Source organism: Equus asinus, chromosome 9 (genome assembly GCF_041296235.1).
Source record: "Equus asinus isolate D_3611 breed Donkey chromosome 9, EquAss-T2T_v2, whole genome shotgun sequence".
NCBI lineage: Eukaryota > Metazoa > Chordata > Mammalia > Perissodactyla > Equidae > Equus > Equus asinus.
This window is the reverse complement of record NC_091798.1, coordinates 95,104,117-95,118,451: the sequence shown is the minus strand read 5'-3', so window position 1 is coordinate 95,118,451 and position 14,335 is coordinate 95,104,117. Positions and strand designations below refer to the sequence as shown.

The following is a 14,335-nucleotide window of genomic DNA, read 5'->3' as shown; positions in this document are numbered from 1 at the left end:
ATTAAAGACATGCATCTGCTTCTGATAATTCAAAGTCAAGGGCTTCTGTTTACAGAGATCAGAGTAGAACAGACGCTTAAGCCACAGAATTCCAGAGAAGCAGGCCCCGGTGAGATGCCGTGGGCCTCGGCAGGCAGGCAGGCAGGCAGGCAGGGCGGCAAGAAGTCAGGCCCAAAGCAGCCTGCCCTTGTCCTGGGGGTCAGGGGCAGCATCCAGCAAGCGGGGGCCTCCTCTGGTTCCTGACTGCGGGACGGCAGGTGCTCTCTGAGGATGCTCAGAGCTGGGGGCCCTGGGCGGAGGGAAGCCCCTGGGCTTGTCTATGACGTGTAGCAGCGAACACTCTGTCCTGGGGCCTCCGGTTTCCTCCTAAATGTGATAGTTGTTTGATATTCCTTTCACTTCAACTCCTCCTCCCCACCCACCCCCCAAAAACGTGCTCGTAATCTTCCCAAGCACTCGGCGTTCTCCTGATCCCGTTCTTCCCTTCCCTACCCGCAGCTCTTCCTGAGCCAGCTAGCAAGCATCTACACCTTCGTTTAGCCAAGTTCGTCTCCTCACGTATATTACTATGCATTGTGTGTATGTGTCTATATGATATATAGTATCTACTCCATGTATAGTATATATACCCATATATATGGTATTCGTAAACTTATATATAAACTAAGCTTAGTTCCTCACTATGGGAAAAAAGTTTTCATGTCTGATTAGAGAAATTTTTATACTTCCTTCTTATATATCAGTGTCCTTTTTCTGTCATAAAATAAATGTCATAATAGACAAATTGGGGGACATTTTTAAAGGAAAAGGAATTTCACCTGCTACCCTATCCCTCAGAATTGACTGCTGTAAATATTTTGGTGTATTTTTCCCCTCTCTTTTCCACTTACAAAATTATGAAATAGTTTTTGCTTACAAAAAAGTACAGAGGATAATGTATAAACCTTCACATGTATACCCCCAGTTCAAGAAAAAGACATTGCAGAAATAATTTCCCTCCTTACTTTCCAGGACTAATCTGTATCCAAAATTCAGGGTTTACTGTGTTTGGTGTCCCCAGGCATGTCTGTATCCTTTACTACAAAAACATATGTCTATCAAGAAAATATGATAGGCTCAGGGGTCCTGCTGGGTGGGCCAGGCCCTGCTTCTTCTGGCTCCTCACCTGGCGTGTTCCCTGTAGCAGTGCCACCTTCCTGTCCTGGAACCCTTCCCTGGTGCAGCCCGTCCATGCTTTCGACTCACGGTGTGGTTCCAGTCCCTGGTTTGTCAAAATTTGGGAACAGTGCTAATGACAATTTAGTAAAAGAATATTTTAGTTAAAAGTTTTGAATATATAAACAAGGGCTGTGCTACAGCCCTCCCTCCACCCACAACCCTCAGGAGGGTCCTGCTCCTTTAAAAATTATTTAAAAACCTTTACTTGATACCACCCGTGAAGTGTTTTTAGGAAGCCGGGGCACAATCCCATTCTAGTGGCAGCTGGGATGGTTGGACCGAGTGGCAATTGGGAAGCTGTCAAAAACTCATGTTTAGTCTTCAGCAAATAAAAATGGTAATGTTATTTGATGCAAAATCCTCCTTTTTTCTGATACTATTCTGGAAGGGTAGGAAGGCGCCCGTGAAAGCATCTCTTTTTCGTGCCTGTTATGAGAGCAGCTCCGTGGGAGTCGTGCCCTTGTCCTCTCTCTGTTCTCTCCTGGTCATCCCCATTTATGAACACCGTTGTCATATAATCACAATCGTAATATGTACAGTTTTATAGTCTCCGTTTTTCACTGATCACAAGCAATTCAAAAATGTTTCTACAAAGTCTCCCCTTTTCTTCTTGAAGTTGTGTGATATTTTATCTTACAAATTCAGCACAAGTTTACTCGACCCTATCATTGGACATTTTCCAATAATTATCTTTATACATGTAGTTTTTTCCTTTCTTTTTCTTCTTTTAGGTTGTTATCTTGGGACCATTTCCCAAGGGTAGGATGACTAGATCAAAGAATATGAACACTTTTGTGGTTTATGTCATATAACACTGTTAGGACTTCCAAAAATTGTGAATAAATTTATAGTTGTGGAGGTGATTCTTTTTAGGGGAAAATAAAGTAGATTTTTATATTTTCCAGAAGAGAGAGGCAGGATAGGAGAGGTTTTTAAAGAGAAAGAAGGGGTGAAGAATAGCTTTAAGGATGCTTTACAAACAGGATGTAAGTTGTTCTGGGACACAGAAGGCAAAGCCAGAAGGGGCACAGAGACGGAGACTGCTCACGTTGGAGGCTGGTCCGTAGGAGAGCCCGCTGCCTCTCCCTTTAACTTCCCAGCACCCAGTGGAATCACTCCATCACTTAGCCTCTTGGCCACGGAGTATCACTCCCAGTACTTTTTGGTACTCAGTCATCACACACTTCCCATTTATTTTGAGTCATCTGGATGTGCCCTTGGTGAGCTAGGGGGATCCTTTTCCCTTCAGAAGAGTGTGAAACGAGGCTCACGTGCCCAGCAATTGGCAGAACGTAGAACACTGGATTACCGAGCGCTGGGGTTCATTTATGGAGCCGTTCAATAAATAGGGAATGGTGAAGATGTCGTTTTTGGAAGAGTCTGAGCTTCAGTTTGCCACGAATGAATTTCATTTAAATAACAAAGCACATCACATAGGCGTTGCTGTTGATAATATTGGGCCGAGGGTCTCTTGCTCTGGGATTCCCAGCATGTGTCAAACTACACAGTCAACTGTGCACCCACGGAATCCTCTTCGTTTGCTGACCCTTAAAAATACCTTGCCATGGTCGCTTTTCTTTCTTCCAGCGTGCGAGGACGTAGGCATGAATTCCTGCAGCCTGTGAGAATCCCAAACTCCAGGGCATGTGGGATTTCAAAAGCTGCAGGTCAGATGTTTGTAACTTAAAATATAATTTCCCATTAGAAAAAAATTGTGATACTGACATTTCACTTTCGTATCATGTTTGACAGCTTGTTGATATTGCACCGTCGTCCAAATAGGAATGGATATGTGATTTTGCTAGATCCCCAACGATTTTAGGTAAGAAGTATTATTAATCCATATTACAGATGGAGGGAAAAGAGAGACAGAAACCAAGTCAAGGTTTTCGAGTTCACAGAGCTAGTGAGCCGCACAGCCAGCTCTCTAAGCCGCGTCCTCAGCCCCTCGGCCCGGTCTCCTTCCACGTCAGCACTCCTGGCCAGCTTCCTGGTTCAACATACAAAAAGCCTTTGTACCCACGATTATTAATACTGCAATTTAGGGAAAATGTTTGCCTCCCCATTTCAGGAGTTGAGGCAGACTCTGGGATGTGAAGTGAGCTGTAATCTCACGAGTGGAAGAAACTGTGCTGAGCTTGTCTCCTGAGCTCCTGGGCTCTTTGCCTGTGGCCCCGTGTTCTCTTCACTGGCCCAGCTCCAAGTGCACTGAATCAGACGGTCCAGAGTTGTGGTCCAAGAATTTGTATTTAAAAAAAAACCCTAACAGAAAAGAAGACAAATAAAATGGAAAGGTAGACCAATTTCTTACGTGAGAAAACAGGAAGATTGAACAATACAAAGATGTCATTTTCCCCTAAGTTAAACTTTCTGTTAATACCTCAAAACAACACTTCAGGAAAAAAACCTTGGAAGAGACTAGCTGCTGCTGAAGTTGCTTGGAATAGGCCAGCGTTTCTGACAAAGGAGAGCGGGAAGAGGGGGCTGCCTGACGGGATGGAGATCGCACAGCCTGTCAGGGAGCAGCCAGCTCCCTCCCTCCTGTGCACCCTCCGAGTGGTCCAGCGCATCGGTGTTCGTCTCCGTCAGGTCAGCGCCAAATGTGTGAGGAGACAGAAGACTGGCTGTGAACCAAGCAGGAGGGCCGGACCTGAGAAAACTGACTTAGCTCCAAAGAACTAAGGGAGTCGACGGCTTAAAGGACTGAAGAAGACGCGTGTTGGTGAGGGTGTGGACACAGGCGCTCTCACGTCTTGCTGGTGGGCGTCATCCTCAGACGCATGTGTGTCTACACAAGGGTCTTCCTTCCTCTCCAGTCCTTCAACATTATTCCTTTCTTCACTTCTGAACCCACACATCTTTCAGAAGCTTCGAGTTTTCCGAATTCCTCAATTGTCAGGAGCGGCAGGGCCTTCAGGGGAAGCGATTTTCCTGTGTGTGTTGTTTGTAAAGTGCGTGTTCCCAGGTTGTAAGTGGTGGTGAAAGTCTTGGTCTGCCCAGACCCTCCTGGTGTATGGCTACTGTCCCGGCGTGACTCCTGAGAGCTCCTCTCACAGACGTCCTGATCCGGTGATAAGCCATACGGTCGCCTATTTATAAGGCAAGGGCCTCTTATATTTCAGTGTGGGAGAATAAAAGTTTTGCCCAGATGACCTTGCATCCTTCTCTAGGATAAGGAAGAAGTTCCCACACCGCAAACTCACTCAGTGTGAACCTGCCTTGGGTTGACTCAAGGGCCTTTTGGGACATCCGTCTGAGTTATGCTCAAGTCCTCATAAACAAGATGGATCCCTGAGTGTTCTCTCAAGTGTGCTCTGTCTAAGCTGCCACTTATCTCACTGGAACGGTGTGTGTGTGTGTGTGAGATGTGTGTGTGTATCTGCGCATGTGCGAGTGGGTGTGGTAGGAACCTAATCTTTCTGTGGGTAAGCAGAACAGTGGAAATACAGAGAGAAATGCTCTCTGTTACTGGGATTGCCTCCTCCATCTGTTTGCAGTACCGAGAGAGGAGAAAGGAACAAGAATGACTTAAAGCCTCCCGTGACCCCAGCCCTCTCCCCGCCAGTCCCCAGGCGCACACTTCAGCTCTGAGGGAGCCTGTTCTGGAGGAGGCAGCCTGTCTGTGCAGAGCCCTGTGACGTGGCAGTTTCTATAGAGACGATTCTTTCCTAGGAAAGCCTATCAGCAGGACACATAAAACCCTAGCAAATGGTTGAAGTCTTTTTTTTTAAGTGAGGGTTTTCTGTCCTTGAATTCAAAAGGCCCCTCCCTGGGAAGCCGCTTCAAGGCAGGCTGGTTCCCCTGGGGGCTGAGGATTTGGAAATAAGGTTCTAAGCTGACTGGGGCAGGGAGACAGAGGAAGCGAGGGAGAGGCCAGCGTGTCAGGCTGGCTGGTTACAGCCTGAATTCATCTTCCAGCCTCCGTGTGGGCGCCACCACCGCCACCAAGCAATCCATGAAGTGAGACCCTTGGGACCAAACAAAACTGCCATTGCCGTAGCCACCTCCTCAGGGTTTTCCTTCCAACTGGAAAATTCCAGGCATCGTTAGCAAGGAGAGGTCAAGAGCTCAGGGGAGCCAATCTGAGAGCTGTGCGGCACAGAGGACCTGCTTCCTTGGCACAAAGTAAACACTCCATTCAGCTGAAGTTGAGTTCCTGCCTCTTCCTGTCAAATCAGTGCAAACATCACTTCTGAAGGAAAGCCTCTGTTTATGTCTTAGTAAGAGATTGCCTTTGCCTGCATGGAAAGAGACCCAACAGAGGAGGTTAACCAAATAGGGGTCCTTTTTCACCTAAGAAGATGTTTAGAAGCAGGGGTCCCAGGGGCTGCCAGCTTGAGTCTCACCCATGTCCTAGCTCCCTCTGACGCTCCTCCTGGCCATTCTCAGAACATTTCATCCTCAGGGTCTCTGCCTGGGATAACTGGCTGTTCTACCTCCGGCCATCATTCCAGACAGGAAGGAGAAGAAGCAAGAAATAAAGAGCACAGGGCAGTGCTCACAGCAACAAGCAAGACTTTCCCCAGAAATCTGCAGCAGATTCCTAGTTCTGTCTCATCGGCCAGCACTGGGTCATGTGGCTCCACTCCCAAGGAAGGCTGGACATGTGGGGTTTTAGCTGAGCAAATTGCCACCGTGAACAAAATGATGGCTGTGTTTTAAGGGCAAAGCTAAGAATAAGTGTGGACAAAGAGCTGTAAATATCTGCTCCGCCTTCCCTGGTGGTCTCTGTGCACCTCCCACTTCCAGAGCAGATGCCTGCTCTCTGCTGCATGGCCTCATGAGGTGAGGTGCTGGGAGACGCCTAACAACCAGCTCTCTGGGACAAAAAGGGCCCCGATTTGTAGCATTTGCCAATTTCTGTGATATAAATACCCCCATCATGGCCAAGTTCAAGCCGCCAACATGATGGCACTGAACACGGAGTTGGGAACAGACACACAGCAAGACATCATTCTATAGCATATAGAGATGTCAATAGCCTCACAAGCATAGAGAATAGTGAAAGGTAGAAGAATTAGGAGCTGAGGAGCTTTAAACATTTATTATCTTGTTTTTAATGTCACTTAATTCTAAGTTTATATAATTTAATTTTTACTAGTGGCTCATTTAACAACCGGTTTAAGCATTCCTGGAAATGTAACAGTCGGCTCTTGTGGCCGGTGTGCACGTCGCCGGCACACCCCTCCCCCGGGGTCTCTTCACTCCCTGCACCCCGCTTCCCACAGTCTATCATCACTGGGGTACCTGTGTGATTTGGGCTAACGTTCGGTTCCCCCAGCGGACTGTGAGCTCCACCAGGGCAGTGTTTGCCTCTGGAACACAGCAGGTACTCGATAAATATTTGAATGAATAAGTGAATCAGTTCAATTTGGAGCAGTTTATACATACGCATGTATATATGCATAAATAAATAAATAGATAGGTAGATTCCTGCTGCTTCTGTCCCCTCCACCTCGAAAAGCTCTTGCATCTCCACCTCTGTTCCGTCGTCTCTCGTCCTCTAGGACGGCATGGCACCATTTTCAGCATCTCAGTTCCAGGACTTCATTAAGGCACAAATGTATGATGGGCCTCGGTATCCTTTTTCACAGTGTGTTATTGGTGCTGGTTCACAGTGCAGAAAGGCAGACCCTGGAGCAGCCGGGCTTTGTTTTGCGGCTGCTCTACTGGAAGAGTTTGCTTTCCTTGACCCCTCTGTCCTCTCTGCATCTGATTCTCGAAGGAAGACCCCCAGGAAGTCAGAGAGAGGATTGAGGAGTTCCATTAGGAACAACACACAGCCTGGGGCCAAACACAGACAGGTCTGGGGTCTTCTCTGTCCCAAAAGGAACTGGGGGCAAAGCACTGCTCAGTTTTATTCTCTGAAAAAGGATCTCCATCTCTGCGCTCCAGACATGTGTCAGAAATCTGTGAGCATAGGCAGAGAGCATTCCTTGCTTGGGGAGCTCAGCCCCACAGATCCGCTTAGCTCATGGCCCATGGGGCATCTTTCAGAAGATTAAGACCTGGTTGCCATTCTAACATGAGTCAAGTCTTTGCTCAGGCTGCAGGAGCCCACTGCTCCAGTCTCCAGCCTCAGGCAGGAATGAGACTACAGGAGAACTGGTACCCATCCCATCTCCCTGAAGACAGTGGAGCATAGAGAAGAAGGAAAGAAGGAAACGGAGGAGGGAGCAAAAGATCACTGACTTGTCTTAGCACCATGGCTGGTGCCAAGGTCAGAGAAAGGAGAAGCTGGAACGTCTCCTGCACACATCTCCGCCTGAGATCTGACCATGTGAATCTGGCCACTCTCATGTCTTCTGAGTCCTGCTTCTAGTCAACTGGCTTGAAAGCTGTTCTTCATTTTCTGCCGTGAAAGCCAAACTCCCTCAGGGATGAGTTTCAGGGCTTCCTGCCTGATCACATGAACAGGGTTCCTTCTAAAATGAGACACAAAGGTTGCCAAGTAGATGGAGGATGAGGTGACCAGGGATGCTGCAGAGTGAGAATGAGCACTGCGGCTGGACCATTTGGATGCCCTGGATAAAGCTTAGAGGCGATCCGGCATATTGCATGCTCACCTAAGATGGAAAAGTCTGGCTTTGTGAGACCAAGGGCAAGAGGGGACAGGCAGCCTCATTTTCAGGCTGTCAGGAAACTCACTGTATCAAAATGACATCAGGCAGAGTCCATGACTTGATTTATTTAAAACATTTACTCTTCAGCTCCTTTATCACTTTCAGCGACTGGAAGGCTCTGAAAAGAAGTACAGACTTAGTTCCAGGTCCTGATGTAGAGCAAACACAGTTCACATTTATCTTGAGGGGGCTGTAGTCCAAACCTGGAGCCCCAGCATGCCCGGGAACCTCTAGGTGCTGCTGCGATGCTAGCCAACAGCTCGCAGTGCCTCAGGAAGCTACAGTACTTGGTACTGCAGGCTAGTAGACATCATATTTCTCTAGTGGAGGGGACTAGTGCCTCGGAGGGACCAACCAGCAAAAGGAAGGCATTACGTCGCAAAAATTCAAATATTACAATAACTTCCACTTTTATAGGACTTAGACCTTGACCAGTTCTTTCACAGGCACTGTCTCTTTTGAGTCTCACAACCATCCTGTGAAAAACAGCTGGCATTTCATTTTACAGATGAGAATTTAAAAGATAAGCTATTTATTCAAGACCAGATAGCTATCAATGGACTCAGGTCTCCTACCTTGAGATTTAAGCCTCTTTCTACCTCGTTGTGCTTCTTTCGTCTTCTGCGCATCAAAACAACCTTGTTTTGTGTCCTGTCCAGGTCTGAAACGTAACCGTGATGTGAAAATGAACATGACGCCTCTTGTCCGGGCACTGTATTGCCCCGTCCTAGGCAACAGTTCAGGAACCAGTGGCTTTGCAGGGAAATGCTTTAACCTTACGAGACGGACAGTGAGAACATCAGGCACTGCTGAAGGTGAGCGGAGGAGAGTTTCCAACTGGAGCGATCAAGCCTCAGAAGCAGTTTCCCGCTCTTTCCCTGAGCAATGCTGGAGTTGGAAGGAAACTGGAGTTCCAAAGTCTAGAAAACACTCCTGCCCATGAAATTTCTCTCCCATTGTGGGCTCATGTGTGTTAGTCCTGTGTGTGGTGAAATGGCTCTTATTTTGCAATGGGGCTAAGGTTCACAATGCAAATGACATTGGGAGAGAGAATACATTGGCTTAAATTTGTGCTAGGTTGGAAATAATTGATTTCCTTACAGACGTTTTGCTGGATTCTGGCAGAGGGGAAGAGGATTCAGAATGCCCTGCAGAGAGGCCAAGAGTGGACAGTGGTGACACAGACCATTTCCGAAGACACCACCACTTTGGCCTGCCTGCAGGACTTTCTCCTGGGAGGTAAACTAGCCACAACTGGCCTCTCCCAGCCACCCTCTCACCTTGACCCTTTCACCTTGGCCCCAGGCTGTTGACTCAGCCTCTCCTTCCAGGCAGAGCTTCAGCCACTTAGCTGGCCTGGCCTGACCCCCAGATGCACTCAACATCCAGCCCTCAGCTCCCCAGACTGTCCTCTTTTCTTTGATGGTTCCTTGGAGGCCACTGAGGGAGCAAAGAGGGGGGGAGAGGAAGCTGCACCAGCTCCTCAGTATCCTCTCCTGCTCCAAGGATAGATCTGAGCCTTTCCTCTTGGATCTCAAGGAAAATAAGATATTGAACCAGAGACACTGGAAGGCCCCTTGGATTGACACTCAGCAGAGAGGAGAGCAGTTTCCTTGCAGGGAAAGTATGTGCGAGCGAGCATACGTGGATGTACCAGGGCACAGGAAGGAAGGGAGCAAAGAGAACGTGTTTGCTGCAGTCCATCTCCTGAAACAAAATCTGCCAACGTTACGAGCATTCTCCTCTCCCCCAGGTGCACACACACACTCATAACATGCGCACAACACGCACACCTGAATGAATTTTCATGTCCCGGACTTCTTGCCACAGGCCCTCTCTTTCCCATGATGCAGAACAGACTGGAGAAGAGAATGACCAGACAGAACCCTGGGCCCCTCCTGAGCTGAGTCATCTGGTGTTCACGGCTGTACCGCCAAGGGCCCGGGCACCAGCTGCCACCCCGTGAGGAGCAGGTGCAGGAGTAGGAGGGGCCGAGACAGCTCCTGGCAGGGAAGTCCTTCCTTACCAGGGAATTGCTCATCTCATTTTTAGGTACCAGCAAACCCTGTCCCCAACTTTGGATGCAGCTTTTTTTCCACGTAATTAGATCCCTTTCAACATCCAGCTGCCAAGCTACAGATTCCCGGAAAAGACCCTGGGCAAGCTGTGCAGCCTGTCCTCGGCCTGGTTCCCTGCTTCTGCAGGAGACTCTCCCAAAGGGGAGAGCAAAGAACCTGGGCAGCCAAACCTCAAACACGGCCTAGGGCCCATCCTGCCAGGGCCATTGCAAGGGCTGACCCAGGGGATAGAAGCAGTGTATCTGTGTGTGTGTGTGTGTGTGTGTGTGGCGCGTACACCCTCTCTTCCTTTCTTCTAGTGCAGGGAGCTCCCATCTAGCCTTCCAAAGGCTCCTAGTGCCCTTTGGCACTATCTTCCCCCCTGACTATCAAAAAGTGCTTCCAGAAAGGGCTCCAACGTCAATGATTTGCTCTTCAGTGTCCACTGAAGCCATCACGTTTTCCTTCCCAGGGGCATTTGCACCAGGGGCTTTAACCCTCCTTGTATAATGAAAAGCTTTGTCTTTTAGAAACTTTAGGCACCTAAAAGCAGGTGGGAAGAGGAAGGCCCTGCCCCGGGTAGTCGAAATCCCTCCAAACGTCACCTGCGCCTCTGCTCTGCACAGCTCGGGTTCTGGCCTCCCTTCAGCCGAGACAGCGATAGAAAGCCAATGCAGGATGTGAATAGAGAAGGGGATTTGACCTAGAAATGGCCATTTGGAGCAAAAACTAGTTTTGCTTTTCCAAAATATAAAGCAGCAAGGATCGACCGCTGTCTCTCCAGCTCCGGTGCAGGGGTGCTGGCGGGGGTGCTGGTGGAGAGGAAAGGGCATGGGAAGACCCGGAGTTTAGTCCTGGGTCGATTGAAAAGCGACTGGTGACTCTGCAAGTCACTCTACTCCTCTGAGCCTTGATTCTTCCCCTCCAAAATCTGTGGATTAGGTTAAATGGTTTCTGTAATTCCTTCCAGTTCCAGCATTCTACAGTCTCATAATCCAGAGAAGAAACTAAAAGCAAACCAGATAAATCCAGGGCTCCAGGCTTCCCATACCCTTTACTTTGGACAAAGGTGATTGAAGTGCCCTAAGGAAGCTCTTTTCACCAAACCTGGGCCTGCCCTGTCTCAGGGAGAAGGTGCTAATGCCAGCGGATGGCCAGGGCCACTGTGACAAGGAAACTAGCACCACTTAAGAGGAAAGCATCTTGATTTTTGGACTAGCCATCTCCTAGTGTATGTAGCTTTGAGCCAACCCAGGGAAATGTGTGAGTGTTCAGCTTAATCTTATAAAATTTTAAATCGATGAGTGCCGCCTGGAAGAGTCTGGGCATTGTGGTGGCTCAAAAAGGCAGATACGAGGATAGTTATGTTGTTATCACATGCAACCGACAGAGCAAGTTATATAACAGAGGGGAGGGCCCGGCTTGGCACTGTCACATTGTCACGGGCTCTCGACCTCCCTTTCTCACCTGCTCTTTCATCTGATCCCTTCTTCAATCTCCCTACCACCACTTCCTTAGCTGGGTCATCGTTATCTTCACCTAGCTTGTTGCAATAGGCTCCTGACATCTTCGCTGTCTCTGCTCTTGCCCTTATCTAATCCGTTCTCTGCACTACAGCCAGAGTAATCTCTATGAAATGAAAGTCTGACCATGTCACTCCATATTTAAAAATAAGTCTTCTAAATTGTCAAATTTCTTGGCACAAAATTGTTCATAATATACTCTTATTTTCTTTGAATGTCTGTGGGATCTAGAACGATGTCTCTTTATTTTATGGCCCAACATGCGGTATTTAGTGAGTGTTCCCTGTGTACTCGAATATGCTCTGAAGTTGTTGGTTACAGCGTTCCACCAGGTCAAGTTGTTAAATGATATTGTTCAAGCTTCTATTTCCTTAATGACTATTTTGTCCACTTGTTCTATCAGTTGCTGAGAGAGTTATACTAAAACCTTCAGTTACAATCGTGTATTTGTCTATGGCTCCTTTTAGTCTGTCAACTTTTGCTTTACATATTTTGAAGCTGTTATTCACTTTATGCAATTTAGAATCTTCCTTTTGAATTAACCTTTTTGTCATAATGAAAATCTGTGTTTCCTCTCTTTTTTTTTACTGTGTTAGTCTAGCTAGAGTTATTAATTTTATTAATATCTGGCATCTGAAGTGGGGGCAGCCTCGTGGGACTGAGACCTTAACTTGTGGCATCTGAGGCTGTCTCCAAGCAGAGAGGGTCAGAATTGAATCGAATTATAGGACACCCAGCTGGCGTTGAAGAACCCACACGTTAGGTGGCCAGAAGTGTTCAATGTGTAGAGAAAATAAAGATTTTTTTCCCCTTTCGATCCTTATACGTAAAGTTTGTCTTTTAGAAACATCATTTAGTTGGTTTTTAATTTTTTAATAAATATTGAAAATCTTTGTCTTTAATTCAGCGTTTGTTCTGCTTACAATTACTGTTTAAGTATTCATATATTTGGTTTTAAGTGTACATCTCTATGCCAATAAATCTAACAGTTTAGAAGAAATGAACAAATTCTTAAAAAGTAAAATTGCCTAAAATTAACAGAAAGATGAGTAGAATCTTTCCATATCTATTAAATAATTTGGATTTCTTTTTTGTTTTTTAAAGATTGACACCTGAGCTAACATCTGTTGCCCATCTTTTTTTCAGTTCTTTTCCCCAGAGTCCCGCAGTACAGAGTTGCATATTCTAATTGTAGGTCCCTCTGGTTGTGCAATGTGGGAAGCTGCCTCAGCATGGCTTGATGAGTGGTGCTATGTCTGCACCCAGGATCTGACCTGGTGAGACTCTGGGCTGCCGAAGCGGAGCACATGAACTTAACCACTCAGCCATGGGCCAGCCCTCGATTTCTAATATAAAACATTCCTACATAGAAAACTTCAGGCTCAAATGGCTTCACTAGTAAATTCTTCCAAATATTTATGGAAGAAATAATACTAACCTTGTACAAACTCCTCCAGAAAAATAAATAAACAAATAAATAAACAATTCCCAATTCATTTTGTAAAAGCAATTTACAGACCAATCTTACTCATGAGCATAGATGCAAAAATCTTAAACAAAACTTTAGTAAATTAAATCCATCAATACATAAAAAAGACAACCCATGATTGCCATATGCCTTATGTATGTAAGGTTGTAACCTCGTGATAAACGTAAGATTGATTTAACATTCACATTCAATGTAATCCACTATATTAACAGAACAGAGAAGAAAAATCATATAATCATCTCAATAGAAGTTGGAAAAAACATTTGGCAAAATTCAGTATCCATTCCTGGTAAAAATGACAATTCTCAGCAAACTGGGAATAAAGGAAGGTTCTACAGCCCGCATTATGCTTGACGGCAGAATAGCACATGCTTCCCCCGCAGTCGTGCACATCCCCCACTGTTCACCATTGCACTGGAGGTCCAAGCCAGGACGTACACTCAGCAAGAGGGAGGGCTAAGGATGGGAAAGGGAGAAGTAAAACTGGCATTATTTACAGACGAGATGATAATTTATATGAATAATTCAAGAGAATCAATCTAAAACTATTAAAATTAATAAATAATTTAACAATATCACTCTGCACAAGGTCAGTATATAGAAATCACTTGTATATCTTAACAAGCAATTAGAAATTTAAAAAAGAATTTTAAATAACATTTTACAGTAGCATAAAAAAATGAAATGTCTAGCAATAAACCTAACCTAAGAGGCACAATACCTCTATACCAAAATCCACAAAACACCACTGAGAGATATGTTTAAAGGCCTCAATAAATGGATGGATACCAAGGTCATGAGTTGGAAAACTCAATATTGTTGTCAATTTTCCCCAAATTGATCTACAGATGAAAAGCAATCCCAATGAAAACCCCAGCAGGCTTTTTTTAAAAAAATAGAAATTGTCAAAATTCTAAAATTTACATAGACATGAGCAGAATATAGAATACTCAAAACAATTTTGAAAACAGAAGGAACAAATCTGGAAGACTTGTATTACCTGATTTGGGGACTTACTTACTATAAAATTATAACAATCAATTCAGTGTGGTATTGGCAGAAGGACAGACAAATAGATCAATGGAACAAACACAGACCCACACATATTCATTCAATTGATCTTGGACGAAAGCTCCAAGATGATTCAATGGAGAATTTCAACAATTACGTGGAAATGACATGCTATAAATATGGGGAAGAAAGTGAATCTCACTCTCTATTGCAACGGTAACAAAAACTTGTTTGAGACAACTCATAGATCTAAATGCAAAAGAGAGAACGTAAACCTTCTGGAGGAAAATGGCTATCTTCACATTCATGAGTTAAGCAATCATTTCTTAAACAAGTCACAAAAAACGCTCAGCACAGGAAAAAAAAATGGATAAATCATATCTCAAAATTAAAACTCTGCCTTTTGCTCTTCGA

The 14,335-nt window shown here is 45.7% G+C and overlaps 1 long non-coding RNA gene across 5 annotated transcripts in view; it reads right to left on the bottom strand.

The window, feature by feature from the left end:
- LOC106838044 (uncharacterized) overlaps positions 1 to 14,335 on the bottom strand; it is a 48,054-nt gene that overhangs the window by 21,257 nt on the left and 12,462 nt on the right. For 4 of the 5 annotated variants that reach the window (XR_011506068.1, XR_001399772.3, XR_006532835.2 and 1 more), the window contains one exon: positions 12,971 to 13,366. The exons of the other annotated variant lie outside the window; for it this stretch is intronic. This is a non-coding gene — a long non-coding RNA (uncharacterized lncRNA). Of the gene's footprint in view, positions 1 to 12,970; positions 13,367 to 14,335 lie in introns of those variants that run through there. 5 annotated transcript variants of the gene reach the window in all.